Source organism: Caretta caretta, chromosome 1, assembly GCF_965140235.1.
Source record: "Caretta caretta isolate rCarCar2 chromosome 1, rCarCar1.hap1, whole genome shotgun sequence".
Classification (NCBI taxonomy): Eukaryota; Metazoa; Chordata; order Testudines; family Cheloniidae; genus Caretta; species Caretta caretta.
Window position 1 is genome coordinate 12293583 of NC_134206.1, and position 14759 is coordinate 12308341.

Genomic DNA, 14759 nt, shown 5'->3' on the forward strand with positions numbered 1-14759 from the left:
TAGCCCAGAGCTCCGCTGTGGTAGTGGTGGCTGGAGCCCCGGGCCCTTTAAATCGCCCCTGAGCCCCGGGGCTCCCAGCTGTCTCTGCAGCTGGGAGCTCTGGGTGTGATTTAAAGGCCCTGGGGCTCCCAGCTGGAGCCCAAGGGCCTTTAAATCTTTGAAGTCCCTGCCTCTTCCAGATGAGGCCACACCCCCGCTCAGGACTCTGGTGTACCGGTAAGTCCTTTAAGTTACTTTCACCCCTGGTGAAGACGGCACTATGCCAATGGGAGAGCTTCTCCTGTCGATGCCTTTAATCCCCCCCACAATGGGGAAAAGCCTCCTGTCAACATAGTGCTGTCTACACTGGGCATTAGGCCAGTATAACTGCATTGCTCAGGGGTGTGGATTTTCCCACCCCTGCGGAGTTACAGCAATGTAAATCGATCGTGTAGACCTGGCCTTAATTTCTCTCTAGTACTTATCTGGCCCCTATCCCTGTAGTATCAAAGGGCCTCACAACCTTTGAGGTAGGAAAGCACTATTATCCCCACTGAACAGATGAGGAACTGCTTCTGTTTCCCATCTGTAAAAGGGGGCACATAATCCTTCCATCCTTTGTTTTCTTTTTAGGCTATAAGGCTTTCAGGGCAGGGACTGTGTCTTCTGTTGTGTTTACAGGGATTAGTGCAATGGAACACTGGTCACCACTAGAGCCTCTAGGTGTTATAACATAAATCTAATAACCTACGTCCCCACTGGGCCCACTTTACTCCAAGATGCAGGCACAGCTGTAAGTGGGTGTGGTGACAGTACGGTGACCAGATGTCCCGATTTTATAGGAACAGTCCTGATTTTTGGGTCGGTCTTATTTAGGCTCCTGTTACCCCCCCCCCCTTCAACCCCCTGTCCCGATTTTTCACACTTGCTGTCTGGTCACCCTAGGTAACAGATTCACCAATAGACGGTCAGGCCTCGGTAAATGAAATGTGGGCAAGTTGAAAGCAGTGCGCTCGAATTCAGCTTGTGCTGTACGATAAAACCTGTCCCCAGAGTTAGGGCTTTATTTGATTTAAAATGTTTAAAATAGACAAAACAAGGGGAGAAGGGGGAGTAGCATTCCTGGGGCGCTGATTTCCGGGCCAAGGCTTAAGCCTATGCTGATCAGCAGCTGTTAGTAACTGGTGCCTGCTCCATGGTCTGTCTGAAAGGAGCCATTCTTTCTGTGGGTCCTAGTGGACCTGTATCCACACCACAAAACGTTTGGTGTTATCTGCTGGGTGCTCCCCCCGTTGACCGCTAACTGCCCTTATCGGTGGGTGGAGCTTCCATCCCTGCACCACTTTGGCAGGCAAATACAATCCCGCGTGGCCCATTTCACCCACACTAAACTTCACAGGGAAACAACTCGGCAGGAGGATGCTGGGTTGAAGCTTGTGTATTTGATCTTAGACGTGTGCCACCTAGTTTAATCCACAGAGCCAGGTGTGTGTACAGTGCTAATGGTCTAACCCCATGGACAACCTGAAGGGATTTTAAAAAGAGAACAGGAGTACTCGTGGCACCTTACTCCTGTTCTTTTTGAGGATATAGACTAACACGGCTGCTGCTCTGAAAGGAATTTTAAGACACGTGCAACCTCCCTGCTGCCAACAGTCTCTCCCTTTGGGGACTGGACTCTGGGTTACAGGCCACCCTGCTGCAGCTTGAGCCTGTATCAGGGACGTTGGCTGGGGGAAGGGTTTTGATATGCCATCTTCACAGTGCCACCTTTGGGCTGATGGCTGCCATTGCAGCACTAGAAGTGGCAAATACAAGTACATACTGCCTGGCTAAGACCACAGGAGCCTGGCAGATCAAAGCATCGATTTGAAGTTCAGTGTTAGGCTGGATGGGACACACCTGTCCAGGATGTGAATCATTCAACTCCCTCCTGTGCCATTTTGTTTTAAACCATAGCTTCTGGCCTGTTATTCCACATTAAAAAGAAATCTTCCATGAGAGAGAGTGAGGAACAATTTTTCTTCTCCTTCCCCACATGTTACATGTAGTCTATATGGGGCATTCACTACCCTGGGAGCTCATGCAAGTCAGATCCTGGAGCTGGATTTTAAAAGGGGGCTGGATAATTTTATGATCAAGAGAAACGCTTAAGAGTTGTGCAGGTTAATATATTGGAGAACTCAAATCCTCTACCTTGGCCTGTTGGTCAGAGTCCAGAAGGCTCAGTAAATAAAATTGCAGCAAACTACAAACAAAATATTGCTGTGAATAATTTCACTTTACTCTGAAGCATCAGACAGGAGAGTGGATGTCATGGGCCAGTGGTTGGATCCAATACAGCGAATCCTATGCTGCCTATGTAACAATATTGTGTTGATTCTGACTTTACTCAAGGCAGGAGCCTCTTCCCTCTCATCATTATAAGGGCAAAGTATTTTTGGAATTGCTGGATGCCATTTCAGGTCCCAAACTAGACTCTTCCAGCATTGCCACCTGTTTCCCAGGCTTTGCATATAAATGAAACTAGTTGAAAGCTCTCCTTGCCAGCTACCCAGAGAGATGGGCTGGAACAGCAGCAGCTGCTGGCGTGTGTCAGTCGCTTGATTAAAGTTACCGCTAATTAAAGCACCTAAAGCACTCCATCTATTTTCCTTCTGCATAATCTGTAACGTCAATCAATGCCACAGTGGTGGCAGGGTTTCTCTGGCTCCAGAATATTCAGGTGATGATATGGTATCATTGGAAATAATAAACATTTCTAACGCTAACTGTGGACAGAACTTGCAATCGCTTATCTGAGCTAGTGAAGGACGATTGATGGAAATAATGTAGATTTGATCTTAGGGAGACGAGCTGGGAAAGGTAATATCTTTTATTGGCCCAGCCTCTGTTGTCGAAAGAGATAAGCTTTCGAGCTACAGAATTTTTCCGTGTAAATTCAAAAGCTTGTCTTCCTCACCCATCTTGTCTCTCTAATATCCAAAGTCCAACACAGCTACAACACTGCATCGATTTCATCTTGGCATTTTATAATGGGATGCTGCTGCTTTACGTTCAGATAAATAGTTTTTGATCAGACAGGGTGTGTAAAGTTAGCTCCAGCTGATCTGAATCTTTAGTCATAGAATGTCATAGCCATTTAATTTACAAGGCTGTCTGTACAGAGATGCTCAGTTATCAGTCTGTTGGGCCTTGTTCCTCTCTTGCATGAGATCCTGTTTTATTAATCCTCAGCTCAACTTTGTCTTTTCCCTTTTTGCCCAAGCAATTAGCCAATATTTGGTGCCTTGCTGGGTGGTTTCTGGCAGGAGGAGAAATTGATGATACAAGTCAGGTCTTTTGTTGGGCTGATCCCGTTTGTAAACAAAGAATGGCCAAAGTCCTGTTTCCCTGAACATAGTAGGATCAAACACCGTCGGGCACTTTCATCACTCACAATTTTCAAGCCTGCTTGTTCCATGAATCATGTGCTTCAAGAAGCTCGCTCTCTGCATCTTCTCTGGGCCACACTCCCCACTGCTGTGCTGGCTTGCTGCCCTGACACACAACTGCAAGCAATCAACATCCCAGCTCCTGCCTTTGCACTCAGTCCACATGTTTTAGCTTCCATTCACCGCTGGAACTGCCTTAGACAGTGGCTTCTATTATTTCAGCTATCACTAGACAAAGGGGTATTTAATTGCCCCCTCATTTAGCCTAAATGAAGAGAGCTTAATATACCCATTGATTTTTACCAGATCTGTGACTGGTGACCACTATTAACGCTGTGCAGCATAACAGTAGTAAGTGCCAAGGGGCCCCCACTGAGATCTGGGCCATGTTGTGCTAGGATCTGCACAAACCCAGTGTGAGGTGCAGTCCATCTCCCCCTGCCGTCCAAGAATTCAGTCTAAATAGACAAGATAAAGGAAACAGCCATGGAGAGGGGGCTGTCTGGGAGGCTTTGTGGTGAAGGTTGTGGACTGGACTTCTAGAGAGCTGAGTTCAGTTCCTGATCTGCCACAGCCCCCTGGGTGTGAGCCTGGGCAAGTTACTTAGCCTTTCTGGGCCTCCATTCTCATCTGTACAATGGGGATAATAGCATGCCACCATGGGAGGGGTGCAGGGAGGAGGTCTGTGTGTTAGTAATTGGGAAGTGTTCAGCCAGTGCAGTGACTGGGCCATAAGTACCGGGTGAGGTGGCTTCCCGAGGTCTCAGCAGGTCGGGGGAATGCTGGGAATAGAACCCAGGTCTCCTGAGTCCAGGTGAGGTTCCCGAGCCTTGTGCAATCTTTATACTGAATGAAATGCAACAAGCTGAGGATGCAGCAGCGGGATGCATAATTTACAAGCCTGCAAAAGAGGTAAGTTCTACTCGCGCTGCTGACCTGCCCGGGTCACAGCCCTCAGACACAGAAAGATACTATGCTACAGCAACCCTCCACAGACAAGGGAAAGACTATTATCCCCATTTTACAGATAGTCTCTTTGGCCCTCAGCTCCACAAGCGACTTCCTCAAGCTCACACAGGGAGTCTGTGGCAGAGTGGAGCACTGAACCCACGACTCCTGGGTCCCAGGCCAGTGCCTTAATGGCACAGCCATCCTTCCTGCCTGTGTCATGCTCCAGTTCCCAGTCACTGGATCTTCACCTCACCCAAACCCCAACTGACACTGATGGGAGGCTGTGGGGGAAGTCCCAGCAGAGGGGCTGAGCTACAAAGTCTTAATTAGCCTCTTCCTCACTGAGGAGGCTCCAGGTAAGACCATGCTGGTGAGATGGGGTGGGAGCTTGGCGTACCCCAGTCTGAGCCGCACCCCCATGCAGAGGACAGAAAACCTCCTCTCCAGGGCTGGCGACGGTGTATTTTTCATGAACGTTAATGCCTGGCTCCACCTCTCCCAAGGCATAGATGGGGCTGTGAATGGGTGCCATGCTCGGGGGAGGGGGGAGAGAGAATTGCGAAGGCACCAATGGCAGGCTCCTAACTCCCTTGGCTGCCACTGGGCACCTCTGGCATCGGTGCCTTTGGAAACCTCTCTTGGTGGTGGGGTTGTCGAGCAACATTCTAGAAACATTCCCCAAATAATTTCCTACCCCCCAATCGTTCAGTGATTCGCCTCCCTGTAGCAGGATTGAGTCAGCATGTACTGCAGCAGTGGCCACTCGACCAATCCAGTGCTTTTCTGAGCTGAGCAGTTAGCCAAAAGTCAGGGCCTTGCAGGTTGTTTCTCCTAGGAGTCCTCAATGTGACTATCAGTGTGGTATCCATGATATGAGTCAGATATGTCTTGAGCATGATCTTGAAGGATTAGATTTTATCAGTAAATGTCGATAAATGTTGATTTCATCCTCCCCACACCCACAAACCCACCAAAAATATTTCCGTTGATTTTATAATAGAAATTTACAGCTCAGCCAAGTAAGGAAAATGCTGATTGAGACATTATTAGTTTGATTTAAGGCTAGTTACTTTGAATATTTTGACAGGTGATGTTGACAGTGTGCGCGTGTTACTACTTACAAAGCTTTAACTTTTTGATTCTCAGCATGTGCTGTCGTTAAATAATTCTGATCTGCCCACCCCCACTTCTGGTAACTGAACAGAAGAACAGCCCTACTGCGTCAGACCGAAGGTCCATCTAGCCCAGTTCCCTGTCTTCCCACAGTGGCCAGTGCCGGGTGCCCCAGAGGGAGCGAACAGAACAGGTCATCATCAATTGTGAAAATTTAAATGATAAAAATCTTTAAAGATGCTTAAAAATAAACATCGATATCTGCTGAAATGATCAAAAAATAACAAGTGGCTTGGCAGCGTTCCAATCAGCTTATAAAGCATGTAGCTAAAGTCCTGTTTCCCTGAACACAGTAGAAACAACAAAGGGCACCTTCTAGTGAGCTCTGTTCCCAACAAGCCCTGGCCTTCTCCTTTCCCTCAGGACTCAAAGCTCCTCTTGGCTTCCAGCTTCCAACCTATAACTCAATAGCCCGACCCCTGCATTTGCAACTAGGGAAATCCCTCAGAACAGCGCAGGGGGTGAGAGCCCCACAGCTATTTATTTTTACTACATAAGGAGTTTTGATTGCACATGTTGTGTCTACACTGCACTCTAAGCCCAGGCTCTGACTCAGGTTTGAGCCTAAGCCCCGCTTCCGTCCACACACATACACACACATCAGTCTGGCTTGGGTCAGCAAGCACTCTGGACCTGGCTCCTAGGACCCTGCTATGGGGGTGGGTCAGAGCGGGAGTCCCCTGTGACTTGTGTCCATGCCCTGTCATTTTGTAACCTGGACGCAGGTCAAGCTGCAGCCCTGAGTCAGTAGGTCTGGGTAGTGCAGCATGAACCCATTAGCTTGACTGTCAGACCTGGTTCCGCAACTGTAAACCCAGGTTTACAATTCAATGTGGACGCTCAGGCGTGGCTTGGAAATACCAAGTCCACAAGCCTGGGTCCTGCTGACCCGGGTTTAGTGTAGACACTCCTATTGGCTGTAGGGAAGTCTGTGATTTGTACCCTGAGCACCCGCCAGTATAACACTATCGTAGGAAACACAGAGCCAGCATCAGAGCAGTGTAACATCTGGAAAAACACCAGTGCCTTCAATGGGGTCGGCTTGGATTTGTACAAGTGTCACCGAGAGCTGAAGCTGCTCGACTGAAATGCGCTCGGTTCCCCGAACCCAGGGGGAAAGGAGAACGTAATGTGTTTACGCACAGAGCAGCCCTTTGCTTTCACTCAAGCTGGCACTTATTTTAGATGACCACAGGGAAGAACAAAAGGCCTTTCTCTAGGGGAGAGCACGGTGGGGGGGGCCTGGGCTACACTTAACATTTAGGTGGACGTAGCTACAGCACTCAGGGGTATGAAAAATCCAAACACCTGAATGCCACAGCAGTGCCGACCTGACCCACGGTGTCGACACAATGAGGTTGATGGAAGAATGCTTGCGTTGGCCTAGCAAGTGTCACTCCGGGAGGTGGTGTTCCTATATCCAGCTTAAAACCCCTTCAGCTGGCATAGGCTGCAGCGACTCCCAGCATCACTCCAGCACCATAGCTAGGCTGGGCTAGTCCCTGTAGCGTAGACATGGCCTGTGTCTCATCTGTAGCAGGCTGCAGCAACTCAGAACAACCGAGGCTGTGTCTGCACCTAGGGAGGGTTCTTAGACGTTTAAAGGTGCAGGAACGCAGAAAACAAAAGCACCCTTGCATAACCAGCGTCAGCTGTTCTGGGCACTGTTCGTTCTTGTGATCCTGTGTGTAGGGCTCAGAATAATGTCTGCAGGCTCCCACCATAGGGTTTTGTGCATGAGAAGTGCCAGAGTGCATGGGGGGCGGGGGGGAGAGATTTTACAGGAAGGAAGCCAGAGGTGACACAATCAGATTGGACCTTATGCCATGACCTTATTAATTGCTGGGTGGAGAACCAGTGAGAAGGGGAGCGTAGATCTAGCACAGGGCCAAACCCAAAGCTTTTTCGGCTTTAATGTCAGGATGGCCCCCTCACTGCTGCTCGGTTCTGTCGCATGTGGATATCCAGAGGAGGCTACCTGTGGCAGTAGCTGGGAAGGATCAGTCCCCTGTGCTGAGGGGTTTTCAGCCCATGGAATCCCACAGGGAGGACGGGAAATGTGTCTGGCCATGGCTCCTGTCCGCTGCAGAACTCTACGCTTCTCTGAGCCGTCAGTGTCGCTGTGGCTGAGGGGGGCAGGGGGAACAATCAGAGATGAAATTTACAAACCGAATGAAAAATGGTCTGGTGGCAGGTGGTGAATTGGGACGAACGCCAAAAGCCACAGAGCTGGTGAGCCCACTATGTTCAACGGAGAAAAGCCAGATCAAAGCATGGAAGTAGATAAAGAGAATTTGGATGCAGGCCTCTGTATTGAGCAGGAGTCAGGCTAACTCTAGCTTTAATAACGCGAGATTTGTAGAAGTAGGGATAGTGCAAAGCGAATGGAAAACAACTGTGAAAGAGGCTGTTGTGACCTTGTATTAGATAAGAATAGAATGCGGACTATAAGAGAAATGGTAAGAAAAATAAGATATCATGAAGGAATATGTCTAAAGAATATGGAGTTGTTGCTTATTATTGTCTGTAATAAAGGTATAAATACTGGCTGTAATTGTTTCTTTGAGAGACCTGCCGGGGGGGAACCCTGTGTCCTTGTGCACTCTCTCCCTCTGTGCAATTGCTTGAGGTAATAACGTGTATCTGATTTACTGCACCCAACCCGAGAGTGAGAACTGTGTTTTTCTCCAACAAAGTATTGACCTGAAAGAAAGGCATTGAAGGTGGAGAGAAATGGCTAGTCAGCCAGCCTGGTCTCACTCCACAGCTTGAAAAGAGCTCAGCTGCCGGACCCCTGCCTCTAATTTTGTTTTCTTTGACTGATGTACAGTGTCATAGTCCTTTTTTTTTTTTTTTTTAAATTCCAGTACTCTTCCACTCCAGCAAGGCAGAAATAATTGCAGGTGTTCAAGGAGAAGCAGCATGAAGACGAGAGAGAGAGAGTATGAGAGAGATCATACGTGCAGCTGAGCAGAGAAGCACAGAAAAGAATATAAATGAGTGAATCAGATTCTGGACTTAAGACAGGAAACAACAGAGATCTGAGAAATAATAAATGAGAATTGAGAGAGGAATCTGTCAGGGCTGGAAGCACCCCTTCCTTCACCCCTTGCCCCGCCCGGAGGAAAACTGTGTTTTGTTTGGTACTGGGGAGGGCGTAGCCAAGAGAAGCTGTGGTGTTTGTGGAGATGTGGAAAGAATTGTAAGAGCCTAGTGGAGCTTCCCTCTGAGGAATGGCGAAGTGAGTCATGAGGTATTAACGAGGCCTGCCAGTAAATTCATCCTAATGGCAACGTTGCCAATTCTCATGACTTTAACTGCAAGTTGCAGAAGTTTGGGTGATTCTTCTCAAAGCCCCAGATCCTGGAATCAAGTGATTAAATAAGAACCTCTGATTTTTTTAATTGAACACTAATTTCTAGTCCTCATGGTTGCAAAGGAAAACATGAAAATGTGAAGTGTGTGCAATCTAAAGGCTTAGAAGCCAGAAGGTTTTAAAAAAAAAGAGAGAGAGAGAGAGAACCTCACACTTATTTTCTTTAAACCAACCATGATTTTGGGGGGTCCAGACTCATGAATTTTGAATGCTCAGGGTTGGCAATACCATGACTGATACAAGTGTAGCGTATCTACAAACTCTCGTCAGTTTCTTTGCTGGGACATTTTCTGGAGGGAGACAGTTAATATTTCATCACAGGAAAATTCTGGGTCAAATCTGCAAAGCAAGAGTGTCTTGTGATATGTAGCCAATCATCTGAGCAGCTGCTGTTATTTAAGCCCTCACAAGGGTGCTTGGTGATGGGAACACAGAGAAAGAAAGTGTCTCTGCCCTAGAGCGCTTACAGGCTAAACAGACACACTGTACACTCAGATAGACTGCCCTGTGTGTAAAGGGCAGCTCTGGGAGTCCCGGGGTCTCTCTTAACTGGATGTGCGAGAGTATTTCTAGCCGTGTTTGGCACTGGGGAAGAGGTGGGGAGGCAAATACCACCATGCATGTTCCACATGCATCTGCCTTGGTGTGTTAGCACCCACATGCTGCCCAGCCACTGCTGCTCCTAGGCTTCCTTTGTTACCGAGCCACCCAAAATCATGAGTCAGGCCCCCAAAATTAATGAGCTCAGCTTAAAGAATCATGCCAGTTTAAAAATAATAATGGATTCTTTTTGTTTGTCTGCTGGCATTGGGGCATTTAGAGTTCACATTTTCAAGCTCTGCTATGCCGCTGTTGGAGCTAGAAATGCCCTTTTTATGCTAGTGAAAGTCGTGATGCTCACGTATTCACATGACTCCAGGAGCTGGGGCTTTAAGAAAAACACCAACTAGCACAAGACTTGCAATCAAATTGCTAGACTTGGCAACATCCCTCTTGTCCATCTTTCCCCCAGTCTTCTTCACATGCCTTACTCGGTGCTGCCCATTACAGCTGGTCGTAACATCTCTGGTGAGAAAAAGGACCAGGCTGCTCAGCTCCTTTTAATCCCTCTCTAAGACACATTATTCTGTTCTCGATAGGTGCTTCTGCTGTCCTCATCATCGTAGTAGCTAAGCACCTTCCAGTAGGGCATAAAGCGACATGAGTAACATCAGTCATGTTGTTTGTACTCTCTCCCCACGGACAGAGACGTATACGGTGGAGTGCCGTGTTTTGGTAGGGGTTGGGGTTTTTTTAGCGTACATGCTGCTCTGTGTGTGTTAGAGAAGGCAGGTGGAAGAAATGTGCTGAGCCCTTGGAGTGGCAGATTGCAGGCTTGTGATGATCCTTCGTTCCTGGGGATGTGTCCTGGGAGCAGAAGTGTCATTATTTCCCCTAATTGTTTTCTCTAGGGTGAATTTGCCTGAAATTGAGGTCTTCCCTTTCGAGCAGCCAACTGGGGCTTTTTTTCTTTCCACAGCACAAGAGGAACCGGTGGCTAAAATCAGTGACTGTTTTTAAAGGCTGCACCAAGCTGTTACAGTAAGGAAGGAGAATATACGTAGCCAAGAGAACATCTCCATTTTAAAGGGCTTATACAGAAGGATACAGGCCAGCTGAAAAGGGTCTTTTTATTTCTTTGCCAGATGCCACATAGCATATTATCAGAGACACATACCAAGCTCCATAGTAAACAGTATTGCAACAATCCACTGAAGCCCTCTAGTGGATGGGATTGGAACTGCTCAACGGTGTGTGTCAAAAGCCCTGGACTGCTAGGGGCTCATGGTGATTCTCTGTTAGCTCAGATGCAGGAGTGCCTGTGTTGTACAGCATAGCTACAAAGGTGAACTCCTAGGTGGTTATGGATGCTGAGAGCCTGGAGGCCCTGCCCATGCCACTATGGGCCTACATTTATAGGCTACTTACCAGTGTTGGAGACTTTTTTCTTCATCTCAGGACGTGGTGAGAGATGCATGTCGGGGGGGGGTCTCCCCTTTCTGCAAACTTACACCCTTTGGGGAGGCAGGTATCTCTCCCCTGCCCAGATCTAGCCCAGTGCCTTGATCAGCATGGACAGAACCCCAGGGCCATGGCAGAAAACACTCCACGGGGTGTGGCATAATCCCAGTGGCCTCCATCAGTCACAAACCACCTCGATGGCTCCTCAGCCCGGCTCCTTAGTCCCAGATTCCCTTTGGGCAGTGGCCGATGTGCAGCGCAGGCTCACAGGGACCATGCACCCAGGCTGCTCCCTAGCCCTGTCATCTAGTCCTGAACTCCAGCTGCAGCCCTCGAGTGGCAGCACGTGGCCTCTGCAGCAGCCTGCACAGTCCCATCTCCAAAGGCGTCCCGTTCTTCCATTCAGGACAGTGGGCAGGAAGGGCAGGATTTACCGCCCAGGCTCTTGGGGGGGTGGAGAGACCAGGTGCTCCTCTCTGCTCATCCCCAGCTGGACTGGGATCTGGGGCAGGGCCAGCCTTCACAGCGCAGACATCTGGTGCAGGGGCTCCACAGTGACTCCCCAGGGAACCCTAGAACTCTCTGTGCAAAATGCTGGTCCCTGTGAAATGTAATCAGCAGGAGTGCTGTTGAGCGGTTAGCTCAGGGGACGGGAATCAGCGTTCCTGGTTCCGCTGCCTGACCGTTATCTTAGCCTCTGTGCTTCCATTTCCGCTCTGTGAAATGGCATTCATGATGCACCTCCCTCGTGGGGCAAGGCTGAATGTGGGCAAAGTGCTGTGAGATCAGCTAATAAAGGTGCTACGGACGCACCCTGAATTATTAAAATTAACTCCAAGCGATGGCCTATTCATCTCAGCCTGGCAGCTGCCAGGCTACCGGCCAGAGCTCAGCAGCCCCAGAATCCAGCTCCTTATAGTCTAGGAAGTGAGGGACTGGAGTGGCCCAATGACCTAGGCTCTGGCTGTTTGCTTTATTTCACTGTGCCCTGGTAAATAGGGTTACTGGGGCAGTTCCTGACACAGGCCTCATGCAATGGCAGCAAGAACGTGAGCTTGTGTGCTCAAGCTGATGGGGCGTAAGGGCCCGTGCAGTAATTATCCTACCAGCACTGATTGGCAAAATGGCCCAGAACGGCGTTATTGAGCGCAGGGCCAGGAAGGAACGCCAGCCCCCGCCACGGTAGCTCAGGCGATCTCTGGGCCTGTGACACACAGTTGAGCGGTTCTGATTCCACCCAGCAGAGGGCAGTGCTACCCAGACACGCCAGGCCGCGTCACAAGGGAAATGCCCACACCAGCCTGAGCTCTGCGGCTCTGAGCACATAGCAATGGCTGTTGTGTTGTTAGATGCCGCTGGGGCCCGGTCTGAGCCAGAGCCCCAGCTGCAAACATCCACCCGCTAGAGCGAGACGTGGAGCTGAATCGTACCCCTGCAATGGGCCAAGCCCTGCTCTGAACAGCACCAGGCTTGGGGGCAGGTTTGCAGGGGGGGGCCTGTCTGATCGGGGCTACAAGGAAATCTGACCCACCGGATCGATGCAAACCTCAGCCTTAGACCTAGTTGTGTCCCCCTCCCACATGTGACCATAACTGGGGAGTCATGGGAAAAAAAGCCGAGACCCCATTTTACGTCTACAATAGACCCGTGTTTCTCAACCACTGGGCTGTGTGCCTGGGGGTGGGGTCATGGAAAGCAACCCAAGGGGCGTGAGGCGTTCAGTTTTATTACAGTCTAAAGCAAAGAAAATCTCGCTCCGCTACTCCCCGCACACCCTGACAAAGATCAAGGATTCCTTGTCATCCTCTCCAGCCATGCGCACAAATCAATTCCATCGGCTTATCATCGTTAGCACTAATGCACTTTTTACTCTTTTATATTAAATTTCAGGGGGCGGGTGGCAAAAATGTTTGACTCCAAATAAGGGGGTTGCCAAGCTGAAAAGGTTGCAGGCCAAGACCTTGGAGTCTTACCAAGCTGTTCGGGGACATCTGCCGACTTTGTACGATCAGGCGAAAGGGCACTAACCACTCTTAAGCCAAAGCGTCTAAAAAACCCGGGGGATTCATAAAATGGTGGGTCTATTGCAGGTGAAGAGGGGGGAGAGGCATCTTATGCCAACTTAGCAAGCAGATGAGTGCCCATGGCTATATAACTGTGTAGCCCTGTGTGCCGCTACGGTAAACTCGCCCCCCTGAAAGGGACTGTCTGAAGTGTCCCTCTCTGCACTGACAGTCCCACCTTTTAACTGGAGGGAGCCACGTTTTCCCATGCGCTTGATTCTGCTGGCTCAGCCTCTGAGCAAAGCTAATTTCCTGGCCTTGAACGGCAGCGAGTTCATTTTGTGTTTGAGACGGTCGTGGTGCGTCAATGGACGAGTGTAGCATAGACATCCTGCTGCTGCCTTCCCTGCACTGCCTGACACTCAGTCAAGACGCCTGGGTGGATTTTCAGAAGACTTTCTTGGCCGGTTTCCTGGTGACGGAGGAGGGGAGGGGCACAAAGTGGGAGAGCAGGTGCTTATGTACTGGCAGGCGTGCTTCTGATACAGTCTGGTAGTGATGAGTTTGGTCGGGAATTCTCTGGGGCAGGACACAGGCTACCAAGAGCACCAGGACTACAAGGGGGCGGGTGGGGGGGAGTCCTTTAGCAGCATGTGGGATACTCAGAGCATCATGTAGCCACTGGCTTTTAGCTGCACCCAGTTACTCCCACAGGACCATTTCCAGGGAAGAGCTGAGCGGGATTTGGACCAAAGCCAGCACAGAAACAAAGGAGGCGGCTGACCGGAAGCTGACTCAGAAACATCTGAGAAGATGCTGTCTGTAGCAAGGCCAAGAAGTTTGCACAGTTGGCTATTTCTGCAAGACGGTCACATATTGCTGGGGCTAGAGGGCAGGGAAGTGAGTACCTGTCAGCCTACAGAAATCTGCCAGTCTGAATAATATGCAGATTAGGGTATTAAAGGAAGGTCCTGTGCTACCAATAGTTATTTCTGAACAATCCTGCAGGGTGTGGGGCAGTCCATACTTACCAGTGTGGTACAGCCTAGTAGCTCAAGCAGTAGCGTGGGACTTGGAAGACCTTGGTTCTATTCCTGGCTCCACCACAGGCCTGCAGGGTGACCTTGGGCAAGTCACTTCCCTGCTCTGTGCCTCAGTTTCCCCATTTGCAAAATGCGGTTACTGATACTGTCCTCTTTTGTAAAGTGCTTTGAGAGCTATGGATGGAAAGTGCTGTGTAAGTATTATTAGTACCAGGAGACCAGAGAAATGAAAATGTGGCACAGATTTAAAAAGAGAGAGAGAGAGAGAGGTGATCCTGCAATTACCATTCCTAATTCTAACTTTGCTTCATTGCTTTGCTAGATGAGTTAAGAGAGGAAAATAACGTATGATGTGATGAGAGAGAGACAAGATTAGCTGCTGGAGGGAATGCTGTAGATAGTCTTGATGTTGATACAGCATCTCATAAAAATCTTACTCTCAAAAGGACCCAGATACAAATACTGCCCCCGGCTTAAAAACGGTGTAGAGGCCAAGCGTGGGCAATGGCCCTCTCAGATTGGGAGAGGTGGCGGGGAGGGGGTACAGGCCCCGTTTCATGAATGAATGTCATTAACATGCAGCTTGTTCCCTTGACAGAGCAGAGCTGATACTAGTCAGTGGAGTTGTGAGGCCAGAGAAATAATAACACAGAAGGGCTGTGGAGGGCTGGAAAGTGTAGGAGGTAGACAAGGAAAATGCAGGTGAATACACCTGCACCAAGCCAACCCTACAAGTGCGCCCATGTGAGTCCGGGAACAGTGGTGCACTGTTGCTATGGGCCTGCCCACTGGGTGCCTC